Raw genomic sequence first — 27,711 nt, 5'->3', positions numbered from 1 at the left:
ACAAGAGCACGCACATTCAGCTTAGAATAGCCGTTGACAGCAGCTGTTCAATTTGAACCTTCTTTTACTATCTCATAGAGAAACTAACACAATTTTCAGGTTCAAAAAGGTCAACGGAACTTGGGATTCCCAGCCAGTCTCCCATGCTGGTACTTGCCAAGCCTTAAGCTGCTGCGATCTGACAAGAGCAGGCACATTCAGCTTAGAATGGCCGTTGACAGCAGCTGTTCAATTTGAACCTTCTTTTACTATCTCATAGAGAAACTAACACAATTTTCAGGTTCAAAAAGGTCAACAGAACTTGGGATTCCCAGCCAGTCTCCCATGCTGGTACTTGCCAAGCCTTAAGCTGCTGCGATCTGACAAGAGCACGCACATTCAGCTTAGAATGGCCGTTGACAGCAGCTGTTCAATTTGAACCTTCTTTTACTATCTCATAGAGAAACTAACACAATTTTCAGGTTCAAAAAGGTCAACAGAACTTGGGATTCCCAGCCAGTCTCCCATGCTGGTACTTGCCAAGCCTTAAGCTGCTGCGATCTGACAAGAGCAGGCACATTCAGCTTAGAATGGCCGTTGACAGCAGCTGTTCAATTTGAACCTTCTTTTACCATCTTTGACAGAGAAACTAACAATTTTCAGGTTCAAAAAGGTCAACAGAACTTGGGATTCCCAGCCAGTCTCCCATGCTGGTACTTGCCAAGCCTTAAGCTGCTGCGATCTGACAAGAGCACGCACATTCAGCTTAGAATGGCCGTTGACAGCAGCTGTTCAGTTTGAACCTTCTTTTACTATCTCATAGAGAAACTAACACAATTTTCAGGTTCAAAAAGGTCAACAGAACTTGGGATTCCCAGCCAGTCTCCCATGCTGGTACTTGCCAAGCCTTAAGCTGCTGCGATCTGACAAGAGCACGCACATTCAGCTTAGAATGGCCGTTGACAGCAGCTGTTCAGTTTGAACCTTCTTTTACTATCTCATAGAGAAACTAACACAATTTTCAGGTTCAAAAAGGTCAACGGAACTTGGTATTCCCAGCCAGTCTCCCATGCTGGTACTTGCCAAGCCTTAAGCTGCATTGCTGCTGCGATCTGACGAGAGCAGGCACATTCAGCTTAGAATGGCCGTTGACAGCAGCTGTTCAGTTTGAACCTTCTTTTACTATCTCATAGAGAAACTAACACAATTTTCAGGTTCAAAAAGGTCAACGGAACTTGGGATTCCCAGCCAGTCTCCCATGCTGGTACTTGCCAAGCCTTAAGCTGCATTGCTGCTGCGATCTGACGAGAGCAGGCACATTCAGCTTAGAATGGCCGTTGACAGCAGCTGTTCAATTTGAACCTTCTTTTACCATCTTTGACAGAGAAACTAACAATTTTCAGGTTCAAAAAGGTCAACGGAACTTGGGATTCCCAGCCAGTCTCCCATGCTGGTACTTGCCAAGCCTTAAGCTGCATTGCTGCTGCGATCTGACGAGAGCAGGCACATTCAGCTTAGAATGGCCGTTGACAGCAGCTGTTCAATTTGAACCTTCTTTTACTATCTCATAGAGAAACTAACACAATTTTCAGGTTCAAAAAGGTCAACGGAACTTGGGATTCCCAGCCAGTCTCCCATGCTGGTACTTGCCAAGCCTTAAGCTGCATTGCTGCTACGATCTGACGAGAGCAGGCACATTCAGCTTAGAATGGCCGTTGACAGCAGCTGTTCAATTTGAACCTTCTTTTACTATCTCATAGAGAAACTAACACAATTTTCAGGTTCAAAAAGGTCAACGGAACTTGGGATTCCCAGCCAGTCTCCCATGCTGGTACTTGCCAAGCCTTAAGCTGCTGCGATCTGACAAGAGCAGGCACATTCAGCTTAGAATGGCCGTTGACAGCAGCTGTTCAATTTGAACCTTCTTTTACTATCTCATAGAGAAACTAACACAATTTTCAGGTTCAAAAAGGTCAACAGAACTTGGGATTCCCAGCCAGTCTCCCATGCTGGTACTTGCCAAGCCTTAAGCTGCTGCGATCTGACAAGAGCACGCACATTCAGCTTAGAATGGCCGTTGACAGCAGCTGTTCAATTTGAACCTTCTTTTACTATCTCATAGAGAAACTAACACAATTTTCAGGTTCAAAAAGGTCAACAGAACTTGGGATTCCCAGCCAGTCTCCCATGCTGGTACTTGCCAAGCCTTAAGCTGCTGCGATCTGACAAGAGCAGGCACATTCAGCTTAGAATGGCCGTTGACAGCAGCTGTTCAATTTGAACCTTCTTTTACCATCTTTGACAGAGAAACTAACAATTTTCAGGTTCAAAAAGGTCAACAGAACTTGGGATTCCCAGCCAGTCTCCCATGCTGGTACTTGCCAAGCCTTAAGCTGCATTGCTGCTGCAATCTGACGAGAGCAGGCACATTCAGCTTAGAATGGCCGTTGACAGCAGCTGTTCAATTTGAACCTTCTTTTACTATCTCATAGAGAAACTAACACAATTTTCAGGTTCAAAAAGGTCAACGGAACTTAGGATTCCCAGCCAGTCTCCCATGCTGGTACTTGCCAAGCCTTAAGCTGCATTGCTGCTGCGATCTGACGAGAGCAGGCACATTCAGCTTAGAATGGCCGTTGACAGCAGCTGTTCAGTTTGAACCTTCTTTTACTATCTCATAGAGAAACTAACACAATTTTCAGGTTCAAAAAGGTCAACGGAACTTGGGATTTCCAGCCAGTCTCCCATGCTGGTACTTGCCAAGCCTTAAGCTGCATTGCTGCTGCGATCTGACGAGAGCAGGCACATTCAGCTTAGAATGGCCGTTGACAGCAGCTGTTCAGTTTGAACCTTCTTTTACTATCTCATAGAGAAACTAACACAATTTTCAGGTTCAAAAAGGTCAACGGAACTTGGGATTCCCAGCCAGTCTCCCATGCTGGTACTTGCCAAGCCTTAAGCTGCATTGCTGCTGCGATCTGACGAGAGCAGGCACATTCAGCTTAGAATGGCCGTTGACAGCAGCTGTTCAGTTTGAACCTTCTTTTACTATCTCATAGAGAAACTAACACAATTTTCAGGTTCAAAAAGGTCAACGGAACTTGGGATTCGCAGCCAGTCTCCCATGCTGGTACTTGCCAAGCCTTAAGCCGCATCGCTGCTGTGATCCGACAAGAGCACGCACATTCAGCTTAGAATGGCCGTTGACAGCAGCTGTTCAATTTGAACCTTCTTTTACTATCTCATAGAGAAACTAACACAATTTTCAGGTTCAAAAAGGTTAACGAAACTTGGGATTCCCAGCCAGTCTCCCATGCTGGTACTTGCCAAGCCTTAAGCTGCATTGCTGCTGCGATCTGACGAGAGCAGGCACATTCAGCTTAGAATGGCCGTTGACAGCAGCTGTTCAATTTGAACCTTCTTTTACCATCTTTGACAGAGAAACTAACAATTTTCAGGTTCAAAAAGGTCAACAGAACTTGGGATTCCCAGCCAGTCTCCCATGCTGGTACTTGCCAAGCCTTAAGCTGCATTGCTGCTGCGATCTGACGAGAGCAAGCACATTCAGCTTAGAATGGCCGTTGACAGCAGCTGTTCAATTTGAACCTTCTTTTACTATCTCATAGAGAAACTAACACAATTTTCAGGTTCAAAAAGGTCAACGGAACTTGGGATTCTCAGCCAGTCTCCCATGCTGGTACTTGCCAAGCCTTAAGCTGCATTGCTGCTGCGATCTGACGAGAGCAGGCACATTCAGCTTAGAATGGCCGTTGACAGCAGCTGTTCAGTTTGAACCTTCTTTTACTATCTCATAGAGAAACTAACACAATTTTCAGGTTCAAAAAGGTCAACAGAACTTGGGATTCCCAGCCAGTCTCCCATGCTGGTACTTGCCAAGCCTTAAGCTGCATTGCTACTGCGATCTGACGAGAGCAGGCACATTCAGCTTAGAATGGCCGTTGACAGCGGCTGTTCAATTTGAACCTTCTTTTACTATCTCATAGAGAAACTAACACAATTTTCAGGTTCAAAAAGGTCAACAGAACTTGGGATTCCCAGCCAGTCTCCCATGCTGGTACTTGCCAAGCCTTAAGCTGCATTGCTGCTGCAATCTGACGAGAGCAGGCACATTCAGCGTAGAATGGCCGTTGACAGCAGCTGTTCAATTTGAACCTTTTTTTACTATCTCATAGAGAAACTAACACAATTTTCAGGTTCAAAAAGGTCAACAGAACTTGGGATTCCCAGCCAGTCTCCCTTGCTGGTACTTGCCAAGCCTTAAGCTGCATCGCCGCTGTGATCTGACAAGAGCACGCACATTCAGCTTAGAATGGCCGTTGACAGCAGCTGTTCAATTTGAACCTTCTTTTACTATCTCATAGAGAAACTAACACAATTTTCAGGTTCAAAAAGGTCAACAGAACTTGGGATTCCCAGCCAGTCTCCCATGCTGGTACTTGCCAAGCCTTAAGCTGCATTGCTGCTGCGATCTGACGAGAGCAGGCACATTCAGCTTAGAATGGCCGTTGACAGCAGCTGTTCAATTTGAACCTTCTTTTACTATCTCATAGAGAAACTAACACAATTTTCAGGTTCAAAAAGGTCAACGGAACTTGGGATTCCCAGCCAGTCTCCCATGCTGGTACTTGCCAAGCCTTAAGCTGCATTGCTGCTGCGATCTGACGAGAGCAGGCACATTCAGCTTAGAATGGCCGTTGACAGCAGCTGTTCAGTTTGAACCTTCTTTTACTATCTCATAGAGAAACTAACACAATTTTCAGGTTCAAAAAGGTCAACGGAACTTGGGATTTCCAGCCAGTCTCCCATGCTGGTACTTGCCAAGCCTTAAGCTGCATTGCTGCTGCGATCTGACGAGAGCAGGCACATTCAGCTTAGAATGGCCGTTGACAGCAGCTGTTCAGTTTGAACCTTCTTTTACTATCTCATAGAGAAACTAACACAATTTTCAGGTTCAAAAAGGTCAACGGAACTTGGGATTCCCAGCCAGTCTCCCATGCTGGTACTTGCCAAGCCTTAAGCTGCATTGCTGCTGCGATCTGACGAGAGCAGGCACATTCAGCTTAGAATGGCCGTTGACAGCAGCTGTTCAGTTTGAACCTTCTTTTACTATCTCATAGAGAAACTAACACAATTTTCAGGTTCAAAAAGGTCAACGGAACTTGGGATTCGCAGCCAGTCTCCCATGCAGGTACTTGCCAAGCCTTAAGCCGCATCGCTGCTGTGATCCGACAAGAGCACGCACATTCAGCTTAGAATGGCCGTTGACAGCAGCTGTTCAATTTGAACCTTCTTTTACTATCTCATAGAGAAACTAACACAATTTTCAGGTTCAAAAAGGTTAACGAAACTTGGGATTCCCAGCCAGTCTCCCATGCTGGTACTTGCCAAGCCTTAAGCTGCATTGCTGCTGCGATCTGACGAGAGCAGGCACATTCAGCTTAGAATGGCCGTTGACAGCAGCTGTTCAATTTGAACCTTCTTTTACCATCTTTGACAGAGAAACTAACAATTTTCAGGTTCAAAAAGGTCAACAGAACTTGGGATTCCCAGCCAGTCTCCCATGCTGGTACTTGCCAAGCCTTAAGCTGCATTGCTGCTGCGATCTGACGAGAGCAAGCACATTCAGCTTAGAATGGCCGTTGACAGCAGCTGTTCAATTTGAACCTTCTTTTACTATCTCATAGAGAAACTAACACAATTTTCAGGTTCATAAAGGTCAACGGAACTTGGGATTCTCAGCCAGTCTCCCATGCTGGTACTTGCCAAGCCTTAAGCTGCATTGCTGCTGCGATCTGACGAGAGCAGGCACATTCAGCTTAGAATGGCCGTTGACAGCAGCTGTTCAGTTTGAACCTTCTTTTACTATCTCATAGAGAAACTAACACAATTTTCAGGTTCAAAAAGGTCAACGGAACTTGGTATTCCCAGCCAGTCTCCCATGCTGGTACTTGCCAAGCCTTAAGCTGCATTGCTGCTGCGATCTGACGAGAGCAGGCACATTCAGCTTAGAATGGCCGTTGACAGCAGCTGTTCAATTTGAACCTTCTTTTACCATCTTTGACAGAGAAACTAACAATTTTCAGGTTCAAAAAGGTCAACAGAACTTGGGATTCCCAGCCAGTCTCCCATGCTGGTACTTGCCAAGCCTTAAGCTTCATTGTTGCTGCGATCTGACGAGAGCAGGCACATTCAGCTTAGAATGGCCGTTGACAGCAGCTGTTCAATTTGAACCTTCTTTTACTATCTCATAGAGAAACTAACACAATTTTCAGGTTCAAAAAGGTCAACGGAACTTGGGATTCCCAGCCAGTCTCCCATGCTGGTACTTGCCAAGCCTTAAGCTGCATTGCTGCTGCGATCTGACGAGAGCAGGCACATTCAGCTTAGAATGGCCGTTGACAGCAGCTGTTCAGTTTGAACCTTCTTTTACTATCTCATAGAGAAACTAACACAATTTTCAGGTTCAAAAAGGTCAACGGAACTTAGGATTCCCAGCCAGTCTCCCATGCTGGTACTTGCCAAGCCTTAAGCTGCATTGCTGCTGCGATCTGACGAGAGCAGGCACATTCAGCTTAGAATGGCCGTTGACAACAGCTGTTCAATTTGAACCTTCTTTTACCATCTTTGACAGAGAAACTAACAATTTTCAGGTTCAAAAAGGTCAACGGAACTTGGGATTCCCAGCCAGTCTCCCATGCTGGTACTTGCCAAGCCTTAAGCTGCATTGCTGCTGCGATCTGACGAGAGCAGGCACATTCAGCTTAGAATGGCCGTTGACAGCAGCTGTTCAATTTGAACCTTCTTTTACTATCTCATAGAGAAACTAACACAATTTTCAGGTTCAAAAAGGTCAACGGAACTTGGGATTCCCAGCCAGTCTCCCATGCTGGTACTTGCCAAGCCTTAAGCTGCATTGCTGCTGCGATCTGACGAGAGCAGGCACATTCAGCTTAGAATGGCCGTTGACAGCAGCTGTTCAATTTGAACCTTCTTTTACTATCTCATAGAGAAACTAACACAATTTTCAGGTTCAAAAAGGTCAACGGAACTTGGGATTCCCAGCCAGTCTCCCATGCTGGTACTTGCCAAGCCTTAAGCTGCTGCGATCTGACAAGAGCAGGCACATTCAGCTTAGAATGGCCGTTGACAGCAGCTGTTCAGTTTGAACCTTCTTTTACTATCTCATAGAGAAACTAACACAATTTTCAGGTTCAAAAAGGTCAACGGAACTTGGGATTCACAGCCAGTCTCCCATGCTGGTACTTGCCAAGCCTTAAGCCGCATCGCTGCTGTGATCCGACAAGAGCAGGCACATTCAGCTTAGAATGGCCGTTGACAGCAGCTGTTCAATTTGAACCTTCTTTTACCATCTTTGACAGAGAAACTAACAATTTTCAGGTTCAAAAAGGTCAACGGAACTTGGGATTCCCAGCCAGTCTCCCATGCTGGTACTTGCCAAGCCTTAAGCTGCATTGCTGCTGCGATCTGACGAGAGCAGGCACATTCAGCTTAGAATGGCCGTTGACAGCAGCTGTTCAATTTGAACCTTCTTTTACTATCTCATAGAGAAACTAACACAATTTTCAGGTTCAAAAAGGTAAACGGAACTTGGGATTCCCAGCCAGACTCCCATGCTGGTACTTGCCAAGCCTTAAGCTGCATTGCTGCTGCCATCTGACGAGAGCAGGCACATTCAGCTTAGAATGGCCGTTGACAGCAGCTGTTCAATTTGAACCTTCTTTTACTATCTCATAGAGAAACTAACACAATTTTCAGGTTCAAAAAGGTCAACGGAACTTGGGATTCCCAGCCAGTCTCCCATGCTGGTACTTGCCAAGCCTTAAGCTGCTGCGATCTGACAAGAGCAGGCACATTCAGCTTAGAATGGCCGTTGACAGCAGCTGTTCAGTTTGAACCTTCTTTTACTATCTCATAGAGAAACTAACACAATTTTCAGGTTCAAAAAGGTCAACGGAACTTGGGATTCACAGCCAGTCTCCCATGCTGGTACTTGCCAAGCCTTAAGCCGCATCGCTGCTGTGATCCGACAAGAGCACGCACATTCAGCTTAGAATGGCCGTTGACAGCAGCTGTTCAATTTGAACCTTCTTTTACTATCTCATAGAGAAACTAACACAATTTTCAGGTTCAAAAAGGTCAACAGAACTTGGGATTCCCAGCCAGTCTCCCATGCTGGTACTTGCCAAGCCTTAAGCTGCTGTGATCTGACAAGAGCAGGCACATTCAGCTTAGAATGGCCGTTGACAGCAGCTGTTCAATTTGAACCTTCTTTTACCATCTTTGACAGAGAAACTAACAATTTTCAGGTTCAAAAAGGTCAACAGAACTTGGGATTCCCAGCCAGTCTCCCATGCTGGTACTTGCCAAGCCTTAAGCTGCATTGCTGCTGCAATCTGACGAGAGCAGGCACATTCAGCTTAGAATGGCCGTTGACAGCAGCTGTTCAATTTGAACCTTCTTTTACTATCTCATAGAGAAACTAACACAATTTTCAGGTTCAAAAAGGTCAACGGAACTTGGGATTCCCAGCCAGTCTCCCATGCTGGTACTTGCCAAGCCTTAAGCTGCATTGCTGCTGCGATCTGACGAGAGCAGGCACATTCAGCTTAGAATGGCCGTTGACAGCAGCTGTTCAGTTTGAACCTTCTTTTACTATCTCATAGAGAAACTAACACAATTTTCAGGTTCAAAAAGGTCAACGGAACTTGGGATTTCCAGCCAGTCTCCCATGCTGGTACTTGCCAAGCCTTAAGCTGCATTGCTGCTGCGATCTGACGAGAGCAGGCACATTCAGCTTAGAATGGCCGTTGACAGCAGCTGTTCAGTTTGAACCTTCTTTTACTATCTCATAGAGAAACTAACACAATTTTCAGGTTCAAAAAGGTCAACGGAACTTGGGATTCCCAGCCAGTCTCCCATGCTGGTACTTGCCAAGCCTTAAGCTGCATTGCTGCTGCGATCTGACGAGAGCAGGCACATTCAGCTTAGAATGGCCATTGACAGCAGCTGTTCAGTTTGAACCTTCTTTTACTATCTCATAGAGAAACTAACACAATTTTCAGGTTCAAAAAGGTCAACGGAACTTGGGATTCGCAGCCAGTCTCCCATGCTGGTACTTGCCAAGCCTTAAGCCGCATCGCTGCTGTGATCCGACAAGAGCACGCACATTCAGCTTAGAATGGCCGTTGACAGCAGCTGTTCAATTTGAACCTTCTTTTACTATCTCATAGAGAAACTAACACAATTTTCAGGTTCAAAAAGGTCAACAGAACTTGGGATTCCCAGCCAGTCTCCCATGCTGGTACTTGCCAAGCCTTAAGCTGCTGCGATCTGACAAGAGCAGGCACATTCAGCTTAGAATGGCCGTTGACAGCAGTTGTTCAATTTGAACCTTCTTTTACCATCTTTGACAGAGAAACTAACAATTTTCAGGTTCAAAAAGGTCAACAGAACTTGGGATTCCCAGCCAGTCTCCCATGCTGGTACTTGCCAAGCCTTAAGCTGCATTGCTGCTGCAATCTGACGAGAGCAGGCACATTCAGCTTAGAATGGCCGTTGACAGCAGCTGTTCAATTTGAACCTTCTTTTACTATCTCATAGAGAAACTAACACAATTTTCAGGTTCAAAAAGGTCAACGGAACTTGGGATTCCCAGCCAGTCTCCCATGCTGGTACTTGCCAAGCCTTAAGCTGCATTGCTGCTGCGATCTGACGAGAGCAGGCACATTCAGCTTAGAATGGCCGTTGACAACAGCTGTTCAATTTGAACCTTCTTTTACCATCTTTGACAGAGAAACTAACAATTTTCAGGTTCAAAAAGGTCAACGGAACTTGGGATTCCCAGCCAGTCTCCCATGCTGGTACTTGCCAAGCCTTAAGCTGCATTGCTGCTGCGATCTGACGAGAGCAGGCACATTCAGCTTAGAATGGCCGTTGACAGCAGCTGTTCAATTTGAACCTTCTTTTACTATCTCATAGAGAAACTAACACAATTTTCAGGTTCAAAAAGGTCAACGGAACTTGGGATTCCCAGCCAGTCTCCCATGCTGGTACTTGCCAAGCCTTAAGCTGCATTGCTGCTGCGATCTGACGAGAGCAGGCACATTCAGCTTAGAATGGCCGTTGACAGCAGCTGTTCAATTTGAACCTTCTTTTACTATCTCATAGAGAAACTAACACAATTTTCAGGTTCAAAAAGGTCAACGGAACTTGGGATTCCCAGCCAGTCTCCCATGCTGGTACTTGCCAAGCCTTAAGCTGCTGCGATCTGACAAGAGCAGGCACATTCAGCTTAGAATGGCCGTTGACAGCAGCTGTTCAGTTTGAACCTTCTTTTACTATCTCATAGAGAAACTAACACAATTTTCAGGTTCAAAAAGGTCAACGGAACTTGGGATTCACAGCCAGTCTCCCATGCTGGTACTTGCCAAGCCTTAAGCCGCATCGCTGCTGTGATCCGACAAGAGCAGGCACATTCAGCTTAGAATGGCCGTTGACAGCAGCTGTTCAATTTGAACCTTCTTTTACCATCTTTGACAGAGAAACTAACAATTTTCAGGTTCAAAAAGGTCAACGGAACTTGGGATTCCCAGCCAGTCTCCCATGCTGGTACTTGCCAAGCCTTAAGCTGCATTGCTGCTGCGATCTGACGAGAGCAGGCACATTCAGCTTAGAATGGCCGTTGACAGCAGCTGTTCAATTTGAACCTTCTTTTACTATCTCATAGAGAAACTAACACAATTTTCAGGTTCAAAAAGGTAAACGGAACTTGGGATTCCCAGCCAGTCTCCCATGCTGGTACTTGCCAAGCCTTAAGCTGCATTGCTGCTGCGATCTGACGAGAGCAGGCACATTCAGCTTAGAATGGCCGTTGACAGCAGCTGTTCAATTTGAACCTTCTTTTACTATCTCATAGAGAAACTAACACAATTTTCAGGTTCAAAAAGGTCAACGGAACTTGGGATTCCCAGCCAGTCTCCCATGCTGGTACTTGCCAAGCCTTAAGCTGCTGCGATCTGACAAGAGCAGGCACATTCAGCTTAGAATGGCCGTTGACAGCAGCTGTTCAGTTTGAACCTTCTTTTACTATCTCATAGAGAAACTAACACAATTTTCAGGTTCAAAAAGGTCAACGGAACTTGGGATTCACAGCCAGTCTCCCATGCTGGTACTTGCCAAGCCTTAAGCCGCATCGCTGCTGTGATCCGACAAGAGCACGCACATTCAGCTTAGAATGGCCGTTGACAGCAGCTGTTCAATTTGAACCTTCTTTTACTATCTCATAGAGAAACTAACACAATTTTCAGGTTCAAAAAGGTCAACAGAACTTGGGATTCCCAGCCAGTCTCCCATGCTGGTACTTGCCAAGCCTTAAGCTGCTGTGATCTGACAAGAGCAGGCACATTCAGCTTAGAATGGCCGTTGACAGCAGCTGTTCAATTTGAACCTTCTTTTACCATCTTTGACAGAGAAACTAACAATTTTCAGGTTCAAAAAGGTCAACAGAACTTGGGATTCCCAGCCAGTCTCCCATGCTGGTACTTGCCAAGCCTTAAGCTGCATTGCTGCTGCAATCTGACGAGAGCAGGCACATTCAGCTTAGAATGGCCGTTGACAGCAGCTGTTCAATTTGAACCTTCTTTTACTATCTCATAGAGAAACTAACACAATTTTCAGGTTCAAAAAGGTCAACGGAACTTGGGATTCCCAGCCAGTCTCCCATGCTGGTACTTGCCAAGCCTTAAGCTGCATTGCTGCTGCGATCTGACGAGAGCAGGCACATTCAGCTTAGAATGGCCGTTGACAGCAGCTGTTCAGTTTGAACCTTCTTTTACTATCTCATAGAGAAACTAACACAATTTTCAGGTTCAAAAAGGTCAACGGAACTTGGGATTTCCAGCCAGTCTCCCATGCTGGTACTTGCCAAGCCTTAAGCTGCATTGCTGCTGCGATCTGACGAGAGCAGGCACATTCAGCTTAGAATGGCCGTTGACAGCAGCTGTTCAGTTTGAACCTTCTTTTACTATCTCATAGAGAAACTAACACAATTTTCAGGTTCAAAAAGGTCAACGGAACTTGGGATTCCCAGCTAGTCTCCCATGCTGGTACTTGCCAAGCCTTAAGCTGCATTGCTGCTGCGATCTGACGAGAGCAGGCACATTCAGCTTAGAATGGCCATTGACAGCAGCTGTTCAGTTTGAACCTTCTTTTACTATCTCATAGAGAAACTAACACAATTTTCAGGTTCAAAAAGGTCAACGGAACTTGGGATTCGCAGCCAGTCTCCCATGCTGGTACTTGCCAAGCCTTAAGCCGCATCGCTGCTGTGATCCGACAAGAGCACGCACATTCAGCTTAGAATGGCCGTTGACAGCAGCTGTTCAATTTGAACCTTCTTTTACTATCTCATAGAGAAACTAACACAATTTTCAGGTTCAAAAAGGTCAACAGAACTTGGGATTCCCAGCCAGTCTCCCATGCTGGTACTTGCCAAGCCTTAAGCTGCTGCGATCTGACAAGAGCAGGCACATTCAGCTTAGAATGGCCGTTGACAGCAGTTGTTCAATTTGAACCTTCTTTTACCATCTTTGACAGAGAAACTAACAATTTTCAGGTTCAAAAAGGTCAACAGAACTTGGGATTCCCAGCCAGTCTCCCATGCTGGTACTTGCCAAGCCTTAAGCTGCATTGCTGCTGCAATCTGACGAGAGCAGGCACATTCAGCTTAGAATGGCCGTTGACAGCAGCTGTTCAATTTGAACCTTCTTTTACTATCTCATAGAGAAACTAACACAATTTTCAGGTTCAAAAAGGTCAACGGAACTTGGGATTCCCAGCCAGTCTCCCATGCTGGTACTTGCCAAGCCTTAAGCTGCATTGCTGCTGCGATCTGACGAGAGCAGGCACATTCAGCTTAGAATGGCCGTTGACAGCAGCTGTTCAGTTTGAACCTTCTTTTACTATCTCATAGAGAAACTAACACAATTTTCAGGTTCAAAAAGGTCAACGGAACTTGGGATTTCCAGCCAGTCTCCCATGCTGGTACTTGCCAAGCCTTAAGCTGCATTGCTGCTGCGATCTGACGAGAGCAGGCACATTCAGCTTAGAATGGCCGTTGACAGCAGCTGTTCAGTTTGAACCTTCTTTTACTATCTCATAGAGAAACTAACACAATTTTCAGGTTCAAAAAGGTCAACGGAACTTGGGATTCCCAGCCAGTCTCCCATGCTGGTACTTGCCAAGCCTTAAGCTGCATTGCTGCTGCGATCTGACGAGAGCAGGCACATTCAGCTTAGAATGGCCGTTGACAGCAGCTGTTCAGTTTGAACCTTCTTTTACTATCTCATAGAGAAACTAACACAATTTTCAGGTTCAAAAAGGTCAACGGAACTTGGGATTCGCAGCCAGTCTCCCATGCTGGTACTTGCCAAGCCTTAAGCCGCATCGCTGCTGTGATCCGACAAGAGCACGCACATTCAGCTTAGAATGGCCGTTGACAGCAGCTGTTCAATTTGAACCTTCTTTTACTATCTCATAGAGAAACTAACACAATTTTCAGGTTCAAAAAGGTCAACGAAACTTGGGATTCCCAGCCAGTCTCCCATGCTGGTACTTGCCAAGCCTTAAGCTGCATTGCTGCTGCGATCTGACGAGAGCAGGCACATTCAGCTTAGAATGGCCGTTGACAGCAGCTGTTCAATTTGAACCTTCTTTTACCATCTTTGACAGAGAAACTAACAATTTTCAGGTTCAAAAAGGTCAACAGAACTTGGGATTCCCAGCCAGTCTCCCATGCTGGTACTTGCCAAGCCTTAAGCTGCATTGCTGCTGCGATCTGATGAGAGCAAGCACATTCAGCTTAGAATGGCCGTTGACAGCAGCTGTTCAATTTGAACCTTCTTTTACTATCTCATAGAGAAACTAACACAATTTTCAGGTTCAAAAAGGTCAACGGAACTTGGGATTCTCAGCCAGTCTCCCATGCTGGTACTTGCCAAGCCTTAAGCTGCATTGCTGCTGCGATCTGACGAGAGCAGGCACATTCAGCTTAGAATGGCCGTTGACAGCAGCTGTTCAGTTTGAACCTTCTTTTACTATCTCATAGAGAAACTAACACAATTTTCAGGTTCAAAAAGGTCAACGGAACTTGGTATTCCCAGCCAGTCTCCCATGCTGGTACTTGCCAAGCCTTAAGCTGCATTGCTGCTGCGATCTGACGAGAGCAGGCACATTCAGCTTAGAATGGCCGTTGACAGCAGCTGTTCAATTTGAACCTTCTTTTACTATCTCATAGAGAAACTAACACAATTTTCAGGTTCAAAAAGGTCAACAGAACTTGGGATTCCCAGCCAGTCTCCCATGCTGGTACTTGCCAAGCCTTAAGCTGCATCGCTGCTGCGATCTGACAAGAGCACGCACATTCAGCTTAGAATAGCCGTTGACAGCAGCTGTTCAATTTGAACCTTCTTTTACTATCTCATAGAGAAACTAACACAATTTTCAGGTTCAAAAAGGTCAACGGAACTTGGGATTCACAGCCAGTCTCCCATGCTGGTACTTGCCAAGCCTTAAGCTGCATCGCTGCTGCGATCCGACAAGAGCACGCACATTCAGCTTAGAATGGGCGTTGACAGCAGCTGTTCAATTTGAACCTTCTTTTACTATCTCATAGAGAAAGTAACACAATTTTCAGGTTCAAAAAGGTCAACAGAACTTGGGATTCCCAGCCAGTCTCCCATGCTGGTACTTGCCAAGCCTTAAGCTGCATTGCTGCTGCGATCTGACGAGAGCAGGCACATTCAGCTTAGAATGGCCGTTGACAGCAGCTGTTCAGTTTGAACCTTCTTTTACTATCTCATAGAGAAACTAACACAATTTTCAGGTTCAAAAAGGTCAACGGAACTTGGGATTCCCAGCCAGTCTCCCATGCTGGTACTTGCCAAGCCTTAAGCTGCATTGCTGCTGCGATCTGACGAGAGCAGGCACATTCAGCTTAGAATGGCCGTTGACAGCAGCTGTTCAATTTGAACCTTCTTTTACCATCTTTGACAGAGAAACTAACAATTTTCAGGTTCAAAAAGGTCAACGGAACTTGGGATTCCCAGCCAGTCTCCCATGCTGGTACTTGCCAAGCCTTAAGCTGCATTGCTGCTGCGATCTGACGAGAGCAGGCACATTCAGCTTAGAATGGCCGTTGACAGCAGCTGTTCAATTTGAACCTTCTTTTACTATCTCATAGAGAAACTAACACAATTTTCAGGTTCAAAAAGGTCAACGGAACTTGGGATTCCCAGCCAGTCTCCCATGCTGGTACTTGCCAAGCCTTAAGCTGCATTGCTGCTGCGATCTGACGAGAGCAGGCACATTCAGCTTAGAATGGCCGTTGACAGCAGCTGTTCAATTTGAACCTTCTTTTACTATCTCATAGAGAAACTAACACAATTTTCAGGTTCAAAAAGGTCAACGGAACTTGGGATTCCCAGCCAGTCTCCCATGCTGGTACTTGCCAAGCCTTAAGCTGCATTGCTGCTGCGATCTGACGAGAGCAGGCACATTCAGCTTAGAATGGCCGTTGACAGCAGCTGTTCAGTTTGAACCTTCTTTTACTATCTCATAGAGAAACTAACACAATTTTCAGGTTCAAAAAGGTCAACGGAACTTGGGATTCGCAGCCAGTCTCCCATGCTGGTACTTGCCAAGCCTTAAGCCGCATCGCTGCTGTGATCCGACAAGAGCACGCACATTCAGCTTAGAATGGCCGTTGACAGCAGCTGTTCAATTTGAACCTTCTTTTACTATCTCATAGAGAAACTAACACAATTTTCAGGTTCAAAAAGGTCAACGAAACTTGGGATTCCCAGCCAGTCTCCCATGCTGGTACTTGCCAAGCCTTAAGCTGCATTGCTGCTGCGATCTGACAAGAGCAGGCACATTCAGCTTAGAATGGCCGTTGACAGCAGCTGTTCAATTTGAACCTTCTTTTACCATCTTTGACAGAGAAACTAACAATTTTCAGGTTCAAAAAGGTCAACAGAACTTGGGATTCCCAGCCAGTCTCCCATGCTGGTACTTGCCAAGCCTTAAGCTGCATTGCTGCTGCGATCTGACGAGAGCAAGCACATTCAGCTTAGAATGGCCGTTGACAGCAGCTGTTCAATTTGAACCTTCTTTTACTATCTCATAGAGAAACTAACACAATTTTCAGGTTCAAAAAGGTCAACGGAACTTGGGATTCTCAGCCAGTCTCCCATGCTGGTACTTGCCAAGCCTTAAGCTGCATTGCTGCTGCGATCTGACGAGAGCAGGCACATTCAGCTTAGAATGGCCGTTGACAGCAGCTGTTCAGTTTGAACCTTCTTTTACTATCTCATAGAGAAACTAACACAATTTTCAGGTTCAAAAAGGTCAACGGAACTTGGTATTCCCAGCCAGTCTCCCATGCTGGTACTTGCCAAGCCTTAAGCTGCATTGCTGCTGCGATCTGACGAGAGCAGGCACATTCAGCTTAGAATGGCCGTTGACAGCAGCTGTTCAGTTTGAACCTTCTTTTACTATCTCATAGAGAAACTAACACAATTTTCAGGTTCAAAAAGGTCAACGGAACTTGGGATTCCCAGCCAGTCTCCCATGCTGGTACTTGCCAAGCCTTAAGCTGCATTGCTGCTGCGATCTGACGAGAGCAGGCACATTCAGCTTAGAATGGCCGTTGACAGCAGCTGTTCAATTTGAACCTTCTTTTACCATCTTTGACAGAGAAACTAACAATTTTCAGGTTCAAAAAGGTCAACGGAACTTGGGATTCCCAGCCAGTCTCCCATGCTGGTACTTGCCAAGCCTTAAGCTGCATTGCTGCTGCGATCTGACGAGAGCAGGCACATTCAGCTTAGAATGGCCGTTGACAGCAGCTGTTCAATTTGAACCTTCTTTTACTATCTCATAGAGAAACTAACACAATTTTCAGGTTCAAAAAGGTCAACGGAACTTGGGATTCCCAGCCAGTCTCCCATGCTGGTACTTGCCAAGCCTTAAGCTGCATTGCTGCTACGATCTGACGAGAGCAGGCACATTCAGCTTAGAATGGCCGTTGACAGCAGCTGTTCAATTTGAACCTTCTTTTACTATCTCATAGAGAAACTAACACAATTTTCAGGTTCAAAAAGGTCAACGGAACTTGGGATTCCCAGCCAGTCTCCCATGCTGGTACTTGCCAAGCCTTAAGCTGCTGCGATCTGACAAGAGCAGGCACATTCAGCTTAGAATGGCCGTTGACAGCAGCTGTTCAATTTGAACCTTCTTTTACTATCTCATAGAGAAACTAACACAATTTTCAGGTTCAAAAAGGTCAACAGAACTTGGGATTCCCAGCCAGTCTCCCATACTGGTACTTGCCAAGCCTTAAGCTGCTGCGATCTGACAAGAGCACGCACATTCAGCTTAGAATGGCCGTTGACAGCAGCTGTTCAATTTGAACCTTCTTTTACTATCTCATAGAGAAACTAACACAATTTTCAGGTTCAAAAAGGTCAACAGAACTTGGGATTCCCAGCCAGTCTCCCATGCTGGTACTTGCCAAGCCTTAAGCTGCTGCGATCTGACAAGAGCAGGCACATTCAGCTTAGAATGGCCGTTGACAGCAGCTGTTCAATTTGAACCTTCTTTTACCATCTTTGACAGAGAAACTAACAATTTTCAGGTTCAAAAAGGTCAACAGAACTTGGGATTCCCAGCCAGTCTCCCATGCTGGTACTTGCCAAGCCTTAAGCTGCATTGCTGCTGCAATCTGACGAGAGCAGGCACATTCAGCTTAGAATGGCCGTTGACAGCAGCTGTTCAATTTGAACCTTCTTTTACTATCTCATAGAGAAACTAACACAATTTTCAGGTTCAAAAAGGTCAACGGAACTTGGGATTCCCAGCCAGTCTCCCATGCTGGTACTTGCCAAGCCTTAAGCTGCATTGCTGCTGCGATCTGACGAGAGCAGGCACATTCAGCTTAGAATGGCCGTTGACAGCAGCTGTTCAGTTTGAACCTTCTTTTACTATCTCATAGAGAAACTAACACAATTTTCAGGTTCAAAAAGGTCAACGGAACTTGGGATTTCCAGCCAGTCTCCCATGCTGGTACTTGCCAAGCCTTAAGCTGCATTGCTGCTGCGATCTGACGAGAGCAGGCACATTCAGCTTAGAATGGCCGTTGACAGCAGCTGTTCAGTTTGAACCTTCTTTTACTATCTCATAGAGAAACTAACACAATTTTCAGGTTCAAAAAGGTCAACGGAACTTGGGATTCCCAGCCAGTCTCCCATGCTGGTACTTGCCAAGCCTTAAGCTGCATTGCTGCTGCGATCTGACGAGAGCAGGCACATTCAGCTTAGAATGGCCGTTGACAGCAGCTGTTCAGTTTGAACCTTCTTTTACTATCTCATAGAGAAACTAACACAATTTTCAGGTTCAAAAAGGTCAACGGAACTTGGGATTCGCAGCCAGTCTCCCATGCTGGTACTTGCCAAGCCTTAAGCCGCATCGCTGCTGTGATCCGACAAGAGCACGCACATTCAGCTTAGAATGGCCGTTGACAGCAGCTGTTCAATTTGAACCTTCTTTTACTATCTCATAGAGAAACTAACACAATTTTCAGGTTCAAAAAGGTTAACGAAACTTGGGATTCCCAGCCAGTCTCCCATGCTGGTACTTGCCAAGCCTTAAGCTGCATTGCTGCTGCGATCTGACGAGAGCAGGCACATTCAGCTTAGAATGGCCGTTGACAGCAGCTGTTCAATTTGAACCTTCTTTTACCATCTTTGACAGAGAAACTAACAATTTTCAGGTTCAAAAAGGTCAACAGAACTTGGGATTCCCAGCCAGTCTCCCATGCTGGTACTTGCCAAGCCTTAAGCTGCATTGCTGCTGCGATCTGACGAGAGCAAGCACATTCAGCTTAGAATGGCCGTTGACAGCAGCTGTTCAATTTGAACCTTCTTTTACTATCTCATAGAGAAACTAACACAATTTTCAGGTTCAAAAAGGTCAACGGAACTTGGGATTCTCAGCCAGTCTCCCATGCTGGTACTTGCCAAGCCTTAAGCTGCATTGCTGCTGCGATCTGACGAGAGCAGGCACATTCAGCTTAGAATGGCCGTTGACAGCAGCTGTTCAGTTTGAACCTTCTTTTACTATCTCATAGAGAAACTAACACAATTTTCAGGTTCAAAAAGGTCAACGGAACTTGGTATTCCCAGCCAGTCTCCCATGCTGGTACATGCCAAGCCTTAAGCTGCATTGCTGCTGCGATCTGACGAGAGCAGGCACATTCAGCTTAGAATGGCCGTTGACAGCAGCTGTTCAATTTGAACCTTCTTTTACCATCTTTGACAGAGAAACTAACAATTTTCAGGTTCAAAAAGGTCAACAGAACTTGGGATTCCCAGCCAGTCTCCCATGCTGGTACTTGCCAAGCCTTAAGCTTCATTGTTGCTGCGATCTGACGAGAGCAGGCACATTCAGCTTAGAATGGCCGTTGACAGCAGCTGTTCAATTTGAACCTTCTTTTACTATCTCATAGAGAAACTAACACAATTTTCAGGTTCAAAAAGGTCAACGGAACTTGGGATTCCCAGCCAGTCTCCCATGCTGGTACTTGCCAAGCCTTAAGCTGCATTGCTGCTGCGATCTGACGAGAGCAGGCACATTCAGCTTAGAATGGCCGTTGACAGCAGCTGTTCAGTTTGAACCTTCTTTTACTATCTCATAGAGAAACTAACACAATTTTCAGGTTCAAAAAGGTCAACGGAACTTGGGATTCCCAGCCAGTCTCCCATGCTGGTACTTGCCAAGCCTTAAGCTGCATTGCTGCTGCGATCTGACGAGAGCAGGCACATTCAGCTTAGAATGGCCGTTGACAGCAGCTGTTCAATTTGAACCTTCTTTTACTATCTCATAGAGAAACTAACACAATTTTTAGTTTCAAAAATGTCAACAGAACTTGGGATTCCCAGCCAGTCTCCCTTGCTGGTACTTGCCAAGCCTTAAACTGCATTGCTGCTGTGATCTGACAAGAGCACGCACATTCAGCTTAGAATGGCCGTTGACAGCAGCTGTTCAATTTGAACCTTCTTTTACTATCTCATAGAGAAACTAACACAATTTTCAGGTTCAAAAAGGTCAACGGAACTTGGGATTCCCAGCCAGTCTCCCATGCTGGTACTTGCCAAGCCTTAAGCTGCATTGCTGCTGCGATCTGACGAGAGCAGGCACATTCAGCTTAGAATGGCCGTTGACAGCAGCTGTTCAATTTGAACCTTCTTTTACTATCTCATAGAGAAACTAACACAATTTTCAGGTTCAAAAATGTCAACAGAACTTGGGATTCCCAGCCAGTCTCCCATGCTGGTACTTGCCAAGCCTTAAGCTGCATCGCTGCTGCGATCTAACAAGAGCACGCACATTCAGCTTAGAATAGCCGTTGACAGCAGCTGTTCAATTTGAACCTTCTTTTACTATCTCATAGAGAAACTAACACAATTTTCAGGTTCAAAAAGGTCAACGGAACTTGGGATTCCCAGCCAGTCTCCCATGCTGGTACTTGCCAAGCCTTAAGCTGCATTGCTGCTGCAATCTGACGAGAGCAGGCACATTCAGCGTAGAATGGCCGTTGACAGCAGCTGTTCAATTTGAACCTTTTTTTACTATCTCATAGAGAAACTAACACAATTTTCAGGTTCAAAAAGGTCAACAGAACTTGGGATTCCCAGCCAGTCTCCCTTGCTGGTACTTGCCAAGCCTTAAGCTGCATCGCCGCTGTGATCTGACAAGAGCACGCACATTCAGCTTAGAATGGCCGTTGACAGCAGCTGTTCAATTTGAACCTTCTTTTACTATCTCATAGAGAAACTAACACAATTTTCAGGTTCAAAAAGGTCAACAGAACTTGGGATTCCCAGCCAGTCTCCCATGCTGGTACTTGCCAAGCCTTAAGCTGCATTGCTGCTGCGATCTGACGAGAGCAGGCACATTCAGCTTAGAATGGCCGTTGACAGCAGCTGTTCAATTTGAACCTTCTTTTACTATCTCATAGAGAAACTAACACAATTTTCAGGTTCAAAAAGGTCAACGGAACTTGGGATTCCCAGCCAGTCTCCCATGCTGGTACTTGCCAAGCCTTAAGCTGCATTGCTGCTGCTGGGATCTGACGAGAGCAGGCACATTCAGCTTAGAATGGCCGTTGACAGGAGCTGTTCAATTTGAACCTTCTTTTAAAATCTCATAGAGAAACTAACACAATTTTCAGGTTCAAAAAGGTCAACAGAACTTGGGATTCCCAGCCAGTCTCCCATGCTGGTACTTGCCAAGCCTTAAGCTGCATTGCTGCTGCGATCTGACGAGAGCAGGCACATTCAGCTTAGAATGGCCGTTGACAGCAGCTGTTCAATTTGAACCTTCTTTTACTATCTCATAGAGAAACTAACACAATTTTGAGGTTCAAAAAGGTCAACAGAACTTGGGATTCCCAGCCAGTCTCCCATGCTGGTACTTGCCAAGCCTTAAGCTGCATTGCTGCTGCGATCTGACGAGAGCAGGCACATTCAGCTTAGAATGGCCGTTGACAGCAGCTGTTCAGTTTGAACCTTCTTTTACTATCTCATAGAGAAACTAACACAATTTTCAGGTTCAAAAAGGTCAACAGAACTTGGAATTCCAAGCCAGTCTCCCATGCTGGTACTTGCCAAGCCTTAAGCTGCATTGCTGCTGCGATCTGACGAGAGCACGCACATTCAGCGTAGAATGGCCGTTGACAGCAGCTGTTCAATTTGAACCTTCTTTTACTATCTCATAGAGAAACTAACACAATTTTTTAAGTTCAAAAAGGTCAACGGAACTTGGGATTCCCAGCCAGTCTCCCATGCTGGTACTTGCCAAGCCTTAAGCTGCATTGCTGCTGCGATCTGACGAGAGCAGGCACATTCAGCTTAGAATGGCCGTTGACAGCAGCTGTTCAATTTGAACCTTCTTTTACTATCTCATAGAGAAACTAACACAATTTTCAGGTTCAAAAAGGTCAACGGAACTTGGGATTCCCAGCCAGTCTCCCATGCTGGTACTTGCCAAGCCTTAAGCTGCTGCGATCTGACGAGAGCAGGCACATTCAGCTAAGAATGGCCATTGACAGCAGCTGTTCAATTTGAACCTTCTTTTACTATCTTATAGAGAAACTAACACAATTTTCAGGTTCAAAAAGGTCAACAGAACTTGGGATTCCCAGCCAGTCTCCCTTGCTGGTACTTGCCAAGCCTTAAGCTGCATCGCTGCTGCGATCTGACAAGAGCACGCACATTCAGCTTAGAATTGCCGTTGACAGCAGCTGTTCAATTTGAACCTTCTTTTACTATCTCATAGAGAAACTAACACAATTTTAAGGTTCAAAAAGGTCAACGGAACTTGGGATTCCCAGCCAGTCTCCCATGCTGGTACTTGCCAAGCCTTAAGCTGCATTGCTGCTGCGATCTGACGAGAGCAGGCACAATCAGCTTAGAATGGCCGTTGACAGCAGCTGTTCAATTTGAACCTTCTTTTACTATCTCATAGAGAAACTAACACAATTTTCAGGTTCAAAAAGGTCAACAGAACTTGGGATTCCCAGCCAGTCTCCCATGCTGGTACTTGCCAAGCCTTAAGCTGCATTGCTGCTGCGATCTGACAAGAGCAGGCACATTCAGCTTAGAATGGCCGTTGACAGCAGATGTTCAATTTGAACCTTCTTTTACTATCTCATAGAGAAACTAACACAATTTTCAGGTTCAAAAAGGTCAACAGAACTTGGGAATCCCAGCCAGTCTCCCATGCTGGTACTTGCCAAGCCTTAAGCTGCATCGCTGCTGCGATCTGACAAGAGCAGGCACATTCAGCTTAGAATAGCCGTTGACAGCAGCTGTTCAATTTGAACCTTCTTTTACTATCTCATAGAGAAACTAACACAATTTTCAGGTTCAAAAAGGTCAACGGAACTTGGGATTCGCAGCCAGTCTCCCATGCTGGTACTTGCCAAGCCTTAAGCTGCATCGCTGCTGCGATCCGACAAGAGCACACACATTCAGCTGAGAATGGGCGTTGACAGCAGCTGTTCAATTTGAACCTTCTTTTACTATCTCATAGAGAAACTAACACAATTTTCAGGTTCAAAAAGGTCAACAGAACTTGGGATTCCCAGCCAGTCTCCCATGCTGGTACTTGCCAAGCCTTAAGCTGCATTGCTGCTGCGATCTGACGAGAGCAGGCACATTCAGCTTAGAAAGTCCGTTGACAGCAGCTGTTCAATTTGAACCTTCTTTTACTATCTCATAGAGAAACTAACACAATTTTCAGGTTCAAAAAGGTCAACAGAACTTGGGATTCCCAGCCAGTCTCCCATGCTGGTACTTGCCAAGCCTTAAGCTGCATTGCTGCTGCGATCTGACGAGAGCAGGCACATTCAGCGTAGAATGGCTGATGACAGCAGCTGTTCAATTTGAACCTTCTTTTACTATCTCATAGAGAAACTAACACAATTTTTTAAGTTCAAAAAGGTCAACGGAACTTGGGATTCCCAGCCAGTCTCCAATGCTGGTACTTGCCAAGCCTTAAGCTGCTGCGATCTGACGAGAGCAGGCACATTCAGCTTAAAATGGCCGTTGACAGCAGCTGTTCTATTTGAACCTTCTTTTACTATCTTATAGAGAAACTAACACAATTTTCAGGTTCAAAAAGGTCAACAGAACTTGGGATTCCCAGCCAGTCTCCCATGCTGGTACTTGCCAAGCCTTAAGCTGCATTGCTGCTGCGATCTGACGAGAGCAGGCACATTCAGCTTAGAATGGCCGTTGACAGCAGCTGTTCAATTTGAACCTTCTTTTACTATCTCATAGAGAAACTAACACAATTTTCAGGTTCAAAAAGGTCAACGGAACTTGGGATTCCCAGCCAGTCTCCATGCTGGTACTTGCCAAGCCTTAAGCTGCATTGCTGCTGCGATCTGACGAGAGCAGGCACATTCAGCTTAGAATGGCCGTTGACAGCAGCTGTTTAATTTGAACCTTCTTTTACTATCTCATAGAGAAACTAACACGATTTTCAGGTTCAAAAAGGTCAACGGAACTTGGGATTCCCAGCCAGTCTCCCATGCTTGTACTTGCCAAGCCTTAAGCTGCTGCGATCTGACGAGAGCAGGCACATTCAGCTTAGAATGGCCGTTGACAGCAGCTGTTCAATTTAAACCTTTTTTTACTATCTCATAGAGAAACTAACACTATTTTCAGGTTCAAAAAGGTCAACGGAACATGGGATTCACAGCCAGTCTCCCATGCTGGTACTTGCCAAGCCTTAAGCTGCATCGCTGCTGCGATCTGACAAGAGCACGCACATTCAGCTTAGAATTGCCGTTGACAGCAGCTGTTCAATTTGAACCTTCTTTTACTATCTCATAGAGAAACTAACACAATTTTCAGGTTCAAAAAGGTCAACAGAACTTGGGATTCCCAGCCAGTCTCCCATGCTGGTACTTGCCAAGCCTTAAGCTGCATTGCTGCTGCGATCTGACGAGAGCAGGCACATTCAGCTTAGAATGGCTGTTGACAGCAGCTGTTCAATTTGAACCTTCTTTTACTATCTCATAGAGAAACTAACACAATTTTCAGGTTCAAAAAGGTCAACGGAACTTGGGATTCCCAGCCAGTCTCCCATGCTGGTACTTGCCAAGCCTTAAGCTGCATTGCTGCTGCGATCTGACGAGAGCAGGCACATTCAGCTTAGAATGGCCGTTGACAGCAGCTGTTCAATTTGAACCTTCTTTTACTATCTCATAGAGAAACTAACACAATTTTCAGGTTCAAAAAAGTCAACAGAACTTGGGATTCCCAGCCAGTCTCCCATGCTGGTACTTGCCAAGCCTTAAGCTGCATTGCTGCTGCGATCTGACGAGAGCAGGCACATTCAGCTTAGAATGGCCGTTGACAGCGGCTGTTCAATTTGAACCTTCTTTTACTATCTCATAGAGAAACTAACACAATTTTCAGGTTCAAAAAGGTCAACGGAACTTGGGATTCCCAGCCAGTCTCCCATGCTGGTACTTGCCAAGCCTTAAGCTGCATTGCTGCTGCGATCTGACGAGAGCAGGCACATTCAGCTTAGAATGGCCGTTGACAGCAGCTGTTCAATTTGAACCTTCTTTTACTATCTCATAGAGAAACTAACACAATTTTCAGGTTCAAAAAGGTCAACAGAACTTGGGATTCCAAGCCAGTCTCCCATGCTGGTACTTGCCAAGCCTTAAGCTGCATTGCTGCTGCGATCTGACGAGAGCAGGCACATTCAGCTTAGAATGGCCGTTGACAGCGGCTGTTCAATTTGAACCTTCTTTTACTATCTCATAGAGAAACTAACACAATTTTCAGGTTCAAAAAGGTCAACGGAACTTGGGATTCCCAGCCAGTCTCCCATGCTGGTACTTGCCAAGCCTTAAGCTGCATTGCTGCTGCGATCTGACGAGAACAGGCACATTCAGCTTAGAATGGCCGTTGACAGCAGCTGTTCAGTTTGAACCTTCTTTTACTATCTCATAGAGAAACTAACACAATTTTCAGGTTCAAAAAGGTCAACGGAACTTGGGATTCGCAGCCAGTCTCCAATGCTGGTACTTGCCAAGCCTTAAGCTGCATCGCTGCTGCGATCCGACAAGAGCAGGCACATTCAGCTTAGAATGGCCGTTGACAGCAGCTGTTCAATTTGAACCTTCTTTTACTATCTCATAGAGAAACTAACACAATTTTCAGGTTCAAAAAGGTCAACGGAACTTGGGATTCCCAGCCAGTCTCCCATGCTGGTAGTTGCCAAGCCTTAAGCTGCATTGCTGCTGCGATCTGACGAGAGCAGGCACATTCAGCTTAGAATGGCCGTTGACAGCAGCTGTTTAATTTGAACCTTCTTTTACTATCTCATAGAGAAACTAACACAATTTTCAGGTTCAAAAAGGTCAACAAAACTTGGGATTCCCAGCCAGTCTCCCATGCTGGTACTTGCCAAGCCTTAAGCTGCATTGCTGCTGCGATCTGACGAGAGCAGGCACATTCAGCTTAGAATGGCCGTTGACAGCAGCTGTTCAATTTGAACCTTCTTTTACCATCTTTGACAGAGAAACTAATTATTTTCAGGTTCAAAAAGGTCAACGTAACTTGGGATTCCCAGCCAGTCTCCCATGCTGGTACTTGCCAAGCCTTAAGCTGCATTGCTGCTGCGATCTGACAAGAGCAGGCACATTCAGCTTAGAATGGCCGTTGACAGCGGCTGTTCAATTTGAACCTTCTTTTACTATCTCATAGAGAAACTAACACAATTTTCATTTTCAAAAAGGGCAACGTAACTTGGGATTCGCAGCCAGTCTCCCATGCTGGTACTTGCCAAGCCTTAAGCTGCATCGCTGCTGCGATCTGACGAGAGCAGGCACATTCAGCTTAGAATGGCCGTTGACAGCAGCTGTTCAATTTGAACCTTCTTTTACTATCTCATAGAGAAACTAACACAATTTTCAGGTTCAAAAAGGTCAATGGAACTTGGGATTCCCAGCCAGTCTCCCATGCTGGTACTTGCCAAGCGTTAAGCTGCTGCGATCTGACGAGAGCAGGCACATTCAGCTTAGAATGGCCGTTGACAGCAGCTGTTCAATTTGAACCTTCTTTTACTATCTCATAGAGAAACTAACACAATTTTCAGGTTCAAAAAGGTCAACAAAACTTGGGATTCCCAGCCAGTCTCCCATGCTGGTACTTGCCAAGCCTTAAGCTGCATTGCTGCTGCGATCTGACGAGAGCAGGCACATTCAGCTTAGAATGGCCGTTGACAGCAGCTGTTCAATTTGAACCTTCTTTTACTATCTCATAGAGAAACTAACACAATTTTCAGGTTCAAAAAGGTCAACAAAACTTGGGATTCCCAGCCAGTCTCCCATGCTGGTACTTGCCAAGCCTTAAGCTGCATTGCTGCTGCAATCTGACGAGAGCAGGCACATTCAGCTTAGAATGGCCGTTGACAGCAGCTGCCTAATTTCTACTTTCTTTTACTATCTCATAGAGAAACTAACACAATTTTCAGGTTCAAAAAGGTCAACAGAACTTGGGATTCCCAGCCAGTCTCCCATGCTGGTACTTGCCAAGCCTTAAGCTGCATTGCTGCTGCGATCTGACGAGAGCAGGCACATTCAGCTTAGAATGGCCGTTGACAGCAGCTGTTCAATTTGAACCTTCTTTTACTATCTCATAGAGAAACTAACATAATTTTCAGGTTCAAAAAGGTCAACGGAACTTGGGATTCGCAGCCAGTCTCCCATGCTGGTACTTGCCAAGCCTTAAGCTGCATCGCTGCTGCAATCTGACAAGAGCACGCACATTCAGCTTAGAATGGCCGTTGACAGCAGCTGTTCAATTTGAACCTTCTTTTACTATCTCATAGAAAAACTAACACAATTTTTAGGTTCAAAAAGGTCAACGGAACTTAGGATTCCCAGCCAGTCCCCCATGCTGGTACTTGCCAAGCCTTAAGCTGCATTGCTGCTGCGATCTGACGAGAGCAGGCACATTCAGCTTAGAATGGCCGTTGACAGCAGCTGTTCAATTTGAACCTTCTTTTACTATCTCATAGAGAAACTAACACAATTTTCAGGTTCAAAAA

General features: G+C 45.6%; 89 pseudogenes; all 89 read right to left on the bottom strand.

The window, feature by feature from the left end:
* Window positions 1-3,257: 3,257 nt before the first annotated feature.
* On the bottom strand, window positions 3,258-3,376 carry LOC140092834 (5S ribosomal RNA; annotated as a pseudogene).
* A 70-nt stretch (window positions 3,377-3,446) lies between these two features.
* LOC140085310 (5S ribosomal RNA) lies at window positions 3,447-3,565 on the bottom strand (annotated as a pseudogene).
* Window positions 3,566-3,635: 70 nt separating this feature from the next.
* Window positions 3,636-3,754, bottom strand: LOC140086118 (5S ribosomal RNA; annotated as a pseudogene).
* Window positions 3,755-3,824: 70 nt separating this feature from the next.
* LOC140081719 (5S ribosomal RNA) lies at window positions 3,825-3,943 on the bottom strand (annotated as a pseudogene).
* Window positions 3,944-4,013: 70 nt separating this feature from the next.
* LOC140098332 (5S ribosomal RNA) lies at window positions 4,014-4,132 on the bottom strand (annotated as a pseudogene).
* A 259-nt stretch (window positions 4,133-4,391) lies between these two features.
* Window positions 4,392-4,510, bottom strand: LOC140080901 (5S ribosomal RNA; annotated as a pseudogene).
* A 70-nt stretch (window positions 4,511-4,580) lies between these two features.
* Window positions 4,581-4,699, bottom strand: LOC140100779 (5S ribosomal RNA; annotated as a pseudogene).
* A 70-nt stretch (window positions 4,700-4,769) lies between these two features.
* On the bottom strand, window positions 4,770-4,888 carry LOC140088417 (5S ribosomal RNA; annotated as a pseudogene).
* Window positions 4,889-4,958: 70 nt separating this feature from the next.
* Window positions 4,959-5,077, bottom strand: LOC140100778 (5S ribosomal RNA; annotated as a pseudogene).
* A 259-nt stretch (window positions 5,078-5,336) lies between these two features.
* LOC140092833 (5S ribosomal RNA) lies at window positions 5,337-5,455 on the bottom strand (annotated as a pseudogene).
* A 70-nt stretch (window positions 5,456-5,525) lies between these two features.
* On the bottom strand, window positions 5,526-5,644 carry LOC140085309 (5S ribosomal RNA; annotated as a pseudogene).
* A 70-nt stretch (window positions 5,645-5,714) lies between these two features.
* On the bottom strand, window positions 5,715-5,833 carry LOC140086116 (5S ribosomal RNA; annotated as a pseudogene).
* Window positions 5,834-5,903: 70 nt separating this feature from the next.
* Window positions 5,904-6,022, bottom strand: LOC140078903 (5S ribosomal RNA; annotated as a pseudogene).
* Window positions 6,023-6,092: 70 nt separating this feature from the next.
* LOC140091149 (5S ribosomal RNA) lies at window positions 6,093-6,211 on the bottom strand (annotated as a pseudogene).
* A 70-nt stretch (window positions 6,212-6,281) lies between these two features.
* LOC140100777 (5S ribosomal RNA) lies at window positions 6,282-6,400 on the bottom strand (annotated as a pseudogene).
* A 70-nt stretch (window positions 6,401-6,470) lies between these two features.
* Window positions 6,471-6,589, bottom strand: LOC140085133 (5S ribosomal RNA; annotated as a pseudogene).
* Window positions 6,590-6,659: 70 nt separating this feature from the next.
* LOC140100776 (5S ribosomal RNA) lies at window positions 6,660-6,778 on the bottom strand (annotated as a pseudogene).
* A 70-nt stretch (window positions 6,779-6,848) lies between these two features.
* LOC140100775 (5S ribosomal RNA) lies at window positions 6,849-6,967 on the bottom strand (annotated as a pseudogene).
* Window positions 6,968-7,407: 440 nt separating this feature from the next.
* LOC140100774 (5S ribosomal RNA) lies at window positions 7,408-7,526 on the bottom strand (annotated as a pseudogene).
* Window positions 7,527-8,336: 810 nt separating this feature from the next.
* Window positions 8,337-8,455, bottom strand: LOC140089653 (5S ribosomal RNA; annotated as a pseudogene).
* Window positions 8,456-8,525: 70 nt separating this feature from the next.
* On the bottom strand, window positions 8,526-8,644 carry LOC140100772 (5S ribosomal RNA; annotated as a pseudogene).
* Window positions 8,645-8,714: 70 nt separating this feature from the next.
* Window positions 8,715-8,833, bottom strand: LOC140088416 (5S ribosomal RNA; annotated as a pseudogene).
* Window positions 8,834-8,903: 70 nt separating this feature from the next.
* On the bottom strand, window positions 8,904-9,022 carry LOC140082854 (5S ribosomal RNA; annotated as a pseudogene).
* A 440-nt stretch (window positions 9,023-9,462) lies between these two features.
* On the bottom strand, window positions 9,463-9,581 carry LOC140089651 (5S ribosomal RNA; annotated as a pseudogene).
* A 70-nt stretch (window positions 9,582-9,651) lies between these two features.
* On the bottom strand, window positions 9,652-9,770 carry LOC140100770 (5S ribosomal RNA; annotated as a pseudogene).
* Window positions 9,771-9,840: 70 nt separating this feature from the next.
* Window positions 9,841-9,959, bottom strand: LOC140100769 (5S ribosomal RNA; annotated as a pseudogene).
* A 70-nt stretch (window positions 9,960-10,029) lies between these two features.
* Window positions 10,030-10,148, bottom strand: LOC140100768 (5S ribosomal RNA; annotated as a pseudogene).
* Window positions 10,149-10,588: 440 nt separating this feature from the next.
* On the bottom strand, window positions 10,589-10,707 carry LOC140100767 (5S ribosomal RNA; annotated as a pseudogene).
* A 70-nt stretch (window positions 10,708-10,777) lies between these two features.
* Window positions 10,778-10,896, bottom strand: LOC140086079 (5S ribosomal RNA; annotated as a pseudogene).
* A 621-nt stretch (window positions 10,897-11,517) lies between these two features.
* LOC140089650 (5S ribosomal RNA) lies at window positions 11,518-11,636 on the bottom strand (annotated as a pseudogene).
* Window positions 11,637-11,706: 70 nt separating this feature from the next.
* LOC140100766 (5S ribosomal RNA) lies at window positions 11,707-11,825 on the bottom strand (annotated as a pseudogene).
* Window positions 11,826-11,895: 70 nt separating this feature from the next.
* On the bottom strand, window positions 11,896-12,014 carry LOC140088415 (5S ribosomal RNA; annotated as a pseudogene).
* A 70-nt stretch (window positions 12,015-12,084) lies between these two features.
* On the bottom strand, window positions 12,085-12,203 carry LOC140082042 (5S ribosomal RNA; annotated as a pseudogene).
* A 440-nt stretch (window positions 12,204-12,643) lies between these two features.
* Window positions 12,644-12,762, bottom strand: LOC140089649 (5S ribosomal RNA; annotated as a pseudogene).
* A 70-nt stretch (window positions 12,763-12,832) lies between these two features.
* On the bottom strand, window positions 12,833-12,951 carry LOC140100765 (5S ribosomal RNA; annotated as a pseudogene).
* Window positions 12,952-13,021: 70 nt separating this feature from the next.
* On the bottom strand, window positions 13,022-13,140 carry LOC140088414 (5S ribosomal RNA; annotated as a pseudogene).
* Window positions 13,141-13,210: 70 nt separating this feature from the next.
* LOC140100764 (5S ribosomal RNA) lies at window positions 13,211-13,329 on the bottom strand (annotated as a pseudogene).
* Window positions 13,330-13,588: 259 nt separating this feature from the next.
* On the bottom strand, window positions 13,589-13,707 carry LOC140083481 (5S ribosomal RNA; annotated as a pseudogene).
* Window positions 13,708-13,777: 70 nt separating this feature from the next.
* LOC140082971 (5S ribosomal RNA) lies at window positions 13,778-13,896 on the bottom strand (annotated as a pseudogene).
* A 70-nt stretch (window positions 13,897-13,966) lies between these two features.
* Window positions 13,967-14,085, bottom strand: LOC140086115 (5S ribosomal RNA; annotated as a pseudogene).
* A 70-nt stretch (window positions 14,086-14,155) lies between these two features.
* Window positions 14,156-14,274, bottom strand: LOC140078892 (5S ribosomal RNA; annotated as a pseudogene).
* A 448-nt stretch (window positions 14,275-14,722) lies between these two features.
* LOC140080900 (5S ribosomal RNA) lies at window positions 14,723-14,841 on the bottom strand (annotated as a pseudogene).
* A 70-nt stretch (window positions 14,842-14,911) lies between these two features.
* Window positions 14,912-15,030, bottom strand: LOC140100763 (5S ribosomal RNA; annotated as a pseudogene).
* Window positions 15,031-15,100: 70 nt separating this feature from the next.
* On the bottom strand, window positions 15,101-15,219 carry LOC140100761 (5S ribosomal RNA; annotated as a pseudogene).
* A 70-nt stretch (window positions 15,220-15,289) lies between these two features.
* Window positions 15,290-15,408, bottom strand: LOC140100760 (5S ribosomal RNA; annotated as a pseudogene).
* Window positions 15,409-15,478: 70 nt separating this feature from the next.
* LOC140100758 (5S ribosomal RNA) lies at window positions 15,479-15,597 on the bottom strand (annotated as a pseudogene).
* A 259-nt stretch (window positions 15,598-15,856) lies between these two features.
* On the bottom strand, window positions 15,857-15,975 carry LOC140094139 (5S ribosomal RNA; annotated as a pseudogene).
* A 70-nt stretch (window positions 15,976-16,045) lies between these two features.
* On the bottom strand, window positions 16,046-16,164 carry LOC140085308 (5S ribosomal RNA; annotated as a pseudogene).
* Window positions 16,165-16,234: 70 nt separating this feature from the next.
* On the bottom strand, window positions 16,235-16,353 carry LOC140086114 (5S ribosomal RNA; annotated as a pseudogene).
* A 70-nt stretch (window positions 16,354-16,423) lies between these two features.
* LOC140078881 (5S ribosomal RNA) lies at window positions 16,424-16,542 on the bottom strand (annotated as a pseudogene).
* Window positions 16,543-16,612: 70 nt separating this feature from the next.
* LOC140100757 (5S ribosomal RNA) lies at window positions 16,613-16,731 on the bottom strand (annotated as a pseudogene).
* Window positions 16,732-16,801: 70 nt separating this feature from the next.
* Window positions 16,802-16,920, bottom strand: LOC140100756 (5S ribosomal RNA; annotated as a pseudogene).
* A 70-nt stretch (window positions 16,921-16,990) lies between these two features.
* LOC140086577 (5S ribosomal RNA) lies at window positions 16,991-17,109 on the bottom strand (annotated as a pseudogene).
* Window positions 17,110-17,722: 613 nt separating this feature from the next.
* LOC140089647 (5S ribosomal RNA) lies at window positions 17,723-17,841 on the bottom strand (annotated as a pseudogene).
* Window positions 17,842-17,911: 70 nt separating this feature from the next.
* On the bottom strand, window positions 17,912-18,030 carry LOC140100755 (5S ribosomal RNA; annotated as a pseudogene).
* Window positions 18,031-18,100: 70 nt separating this feature from the next.
* Window positions 18,101-18,219, bottom strand: LOC140088413 (5S ribosomal RNA; annotated as a pseudogene).
* A 70-nt stretch (window positions 18,220-18,289) lies between these two features.
* Window positions 18,290-18,408, bottom strand: LOC140100754 (5S ribosomal RNA; annotated as a pseudogene).
* Window positions 18,409-18,667: 259 nt separating this feature from the next.
* On the bottom strand, window positions 18,668-18,786 carry LOC140092832 (5S ribosomal RNA; annotated as a pseudogene).
* A 70-nt stretch (window positions 18,787-18,856) lies between these two features.
* On the bottom strand, window positions 18,857-18,975 carry LOC140085307 (5S ribosomal RNA; annotated as a pseudogene).
* A 70-nt stretch (window positions 18,976-19,045) lies between these two features.
* Window positions 19,046-19,164, bottom strand: LOC140086113 (5S ribosomal RNA; annotated as a pseudogene).
* A 70-nt stretch (window positions 19,165-19,234) lies between these two features.
* LOC140082916 (5S ribosomal RNA) lies at window positions 19,235-19,353 on the bottom strand (annotated as a pseudogene).
* Window positions 19,354-19,423: 70 nt separating this feature from the next.
* On the bottom strand, window positions 19,424-19,542 carry LOC140091148 (5S ribosomal RNA; annotated as a pseudogene).
* A 70-nt stretch (window positions 19,543-19,612) lies between these two features.
* LOC140100753 (5S ribosomal RNA) lies at window positions 19,613-19,731 on the bottom strand (annotated as a pseudogene).
* A 70-nt stretch (window positions 19,732-19,801) lies between these two features.
* LOC140100752 (5S ribosomal RNA) lies at window positions 19,802-19,920 on the bottom strand (annotated as a pseudogene).
* A 259-nt stretch (window positions 19,921-20,179) lies between these two features.
* Window positions 20,180-20,298, bottom strand: LOC140100750 (5S ribosomal RNA; annotated as a pseudogene).
* A 259-nt stretch (window positions 20,299-20,557) lies between these two features.
* LOC140097508 (5S ribosomal RNA) lies at window positions 20,558-20,676 on the bottom strand (annotated as a pseudogene).
* Window positions 20,677-20,935: 259 nt separating this feature from the next.
* Window positions 20,936-21,054, bottom strand: LOC140080899 (5S ribosomal RNA; annotated as a pseudogene).
* A 262-nt stretch (window positions 21,055-21,316) lies between these two features.
* On the bottom strand, window positions 21,317-21,435 carry LOC140080898 (5S ribosomal RNA; annotated as a pseudogene).
* Window positions 21,436-21,505: 70 nt separating this feature from the next.
* LOC140080895 (5S ribosomal RNA) lies at window positions 21,506-21,624 on the bottom strand (annotated as a pseudogene).
* A 260-nt stretch (window positions 21,625-21,884) lies between these two features.
* Window positions 21,885-22,003, bottom strand: LOC140100749 (5S ribosomal RNA; annotated as a pseudogene).
* A 440-nt stretch (window positions 22,004-22,443) lies between these two features.
* Window positions 22,444-22,562, bottom strand: LOC140082190 (5S ribosomal RNA; annotated as a pseudogene).
* Window positions 22,563-22,632: 70 nt separating this feature from the next.
* On the bottom strand, window positions 22,633-22,751 carry LOC140091075 (5S ribosomal RNA; annotated as a pseudogene).
* Window positions 22,752-23,199: 448 nt separating this feature from the next.
* LOC140078639 (5S ribosomal RNA) lies at window positions 23,200-23,318 on the bottom strand (annotated as a pseudogene).
* A 70-nt stretch (window positions 23,319-23,388) lies between these two features.
* LOC140098262 (5S ribosomal RNA) lies at window positions 23,389-23,507 on the bottom strand (annotated as a pseudogene).
* Window positions 23,508-23,759: 252 nt separating this feature from the next.
* LOC140080894 (5S ribosomal RNA) lies at window positions 23,760-23,878 on the bottom strand (annotated as a pseudogene).
* A 70-nt stretch (window positions 23,879-23,948) lies between these two features.
* Window positions 23,949-24,066, bottom strand: LOC140092830 (5S ribosomal RNA; annotated as a pseudogene).
* A 440-nt stretch (window positions 24,067-24,506) lies between these two features.
* On the bottom strand, window positions 24,507-24,625 carry LOC140081879 (5S ribosomal RNA; annotated as a pseudogene).
* A 70-nt stretch (window positions 24,626-24,695) lies between these two features.
* On the bottom strand, window positions 24,696-24,814 carry LOC140100748 (5S ribosomal RNA; annotated as a pseudogene).
* Window positions 24,815-24,884: 70 nt separating this feature from the next.
* LOC140082112 (5S ribosomal RNA) lies at window positions 24,885-25,003 on the bottom strand (annotated as a pseudogene).
* Window positions 25,004-25,073: 70 nt separating this feature from the next.
* On the bottom strand, window positions 25,074-25,192 carry LOC140100746 (5S ribosomal RNA; annotated as a pseudogene).
* Window positions 25,193-25,262: 70 nt separating this feature from the next.
* On the bottom strand, window positions 25,263-25,381 carry LOC140087413 (5S ribosomal RNA; annotated as a pseudogene).
* A 70-nt stretch (window positions 25,382-25,451) lies between these two features.
* LOC140083141 (5S ribosomal RNA) lies at window positions 25,452-25,570 on the bottom strand (annotated as a pseudogene).
* A 259-nt stretch (window positions 25,571-25,829) lies between these two features.
* On the bottom strand, window positions 25,830-25,948 carry LOC140089676 (5S ribosomal RNA; annotated as a pseudogene).
* Window positions 25,949-26,018: 70 nt separating this feature from the next.
* Window positions 26,019-26,137, bottom strand: LOC140085205 (5S ribosomal RNA; annotated as a pseudogene).
* A 70-nt stretch (window positions 26,138-26,207) lies between these two features.
* On the bottom strand, window positions 26,208-26,326 carry LOC140097706 (5S ribosomal RNA; annotated as a pseudogene).
* Window positions 26,327-26,766: 440 nt separating this feature from the next.
* On the bottom strand, window positions 26,767-26,885 carry LOC140085204 (5S ribosomal RNA; annotated as a pseudogene).
* A 70-nt stretch (window positions 26,886-26,955) lies between these two features.
* Window positions 26,956-27,074, bottom strand: LOC140094624 (5S ribosomal RNA; annotated as a pseudogene).
* Window positions 27,075-27,144: 70 nt separating this feature from the next.
* LOC140080893 (5S ribosomal RNA) lies at window positions 27,145-27,263 on the bottom strand (annotated as a pseudogene).
* A 259-nt stretch (window positions 27,264-27,522) lies between these two features.
* LOC140086435 (5S ribosomal RNA) lies at window positions 27,523-27,641 on the bottom strand (annotated as a pseudogene).
* Window positions 27,642-27,711: the final 70 nt, after the last annotated feature.

The sequence above is a fragment of the Engystomops pustulosus genome, chromosome 9 (genome assembly GCF_040894005.1).
Source record: "Engystomops pustulosus chromosome 9, aEngPut4.maternal, whole genome shotgun sequence".
NCBI lineage: Eukaryota > Metazoa > Chordata > Amphibia > Anura > Leptodactylidae > Engystomops > Engystomops pustulosus.
Note: the sequence above shows the minus strand (reverse complement) of the source record. Positions and strands in the feature narration are given on the sequence as shown.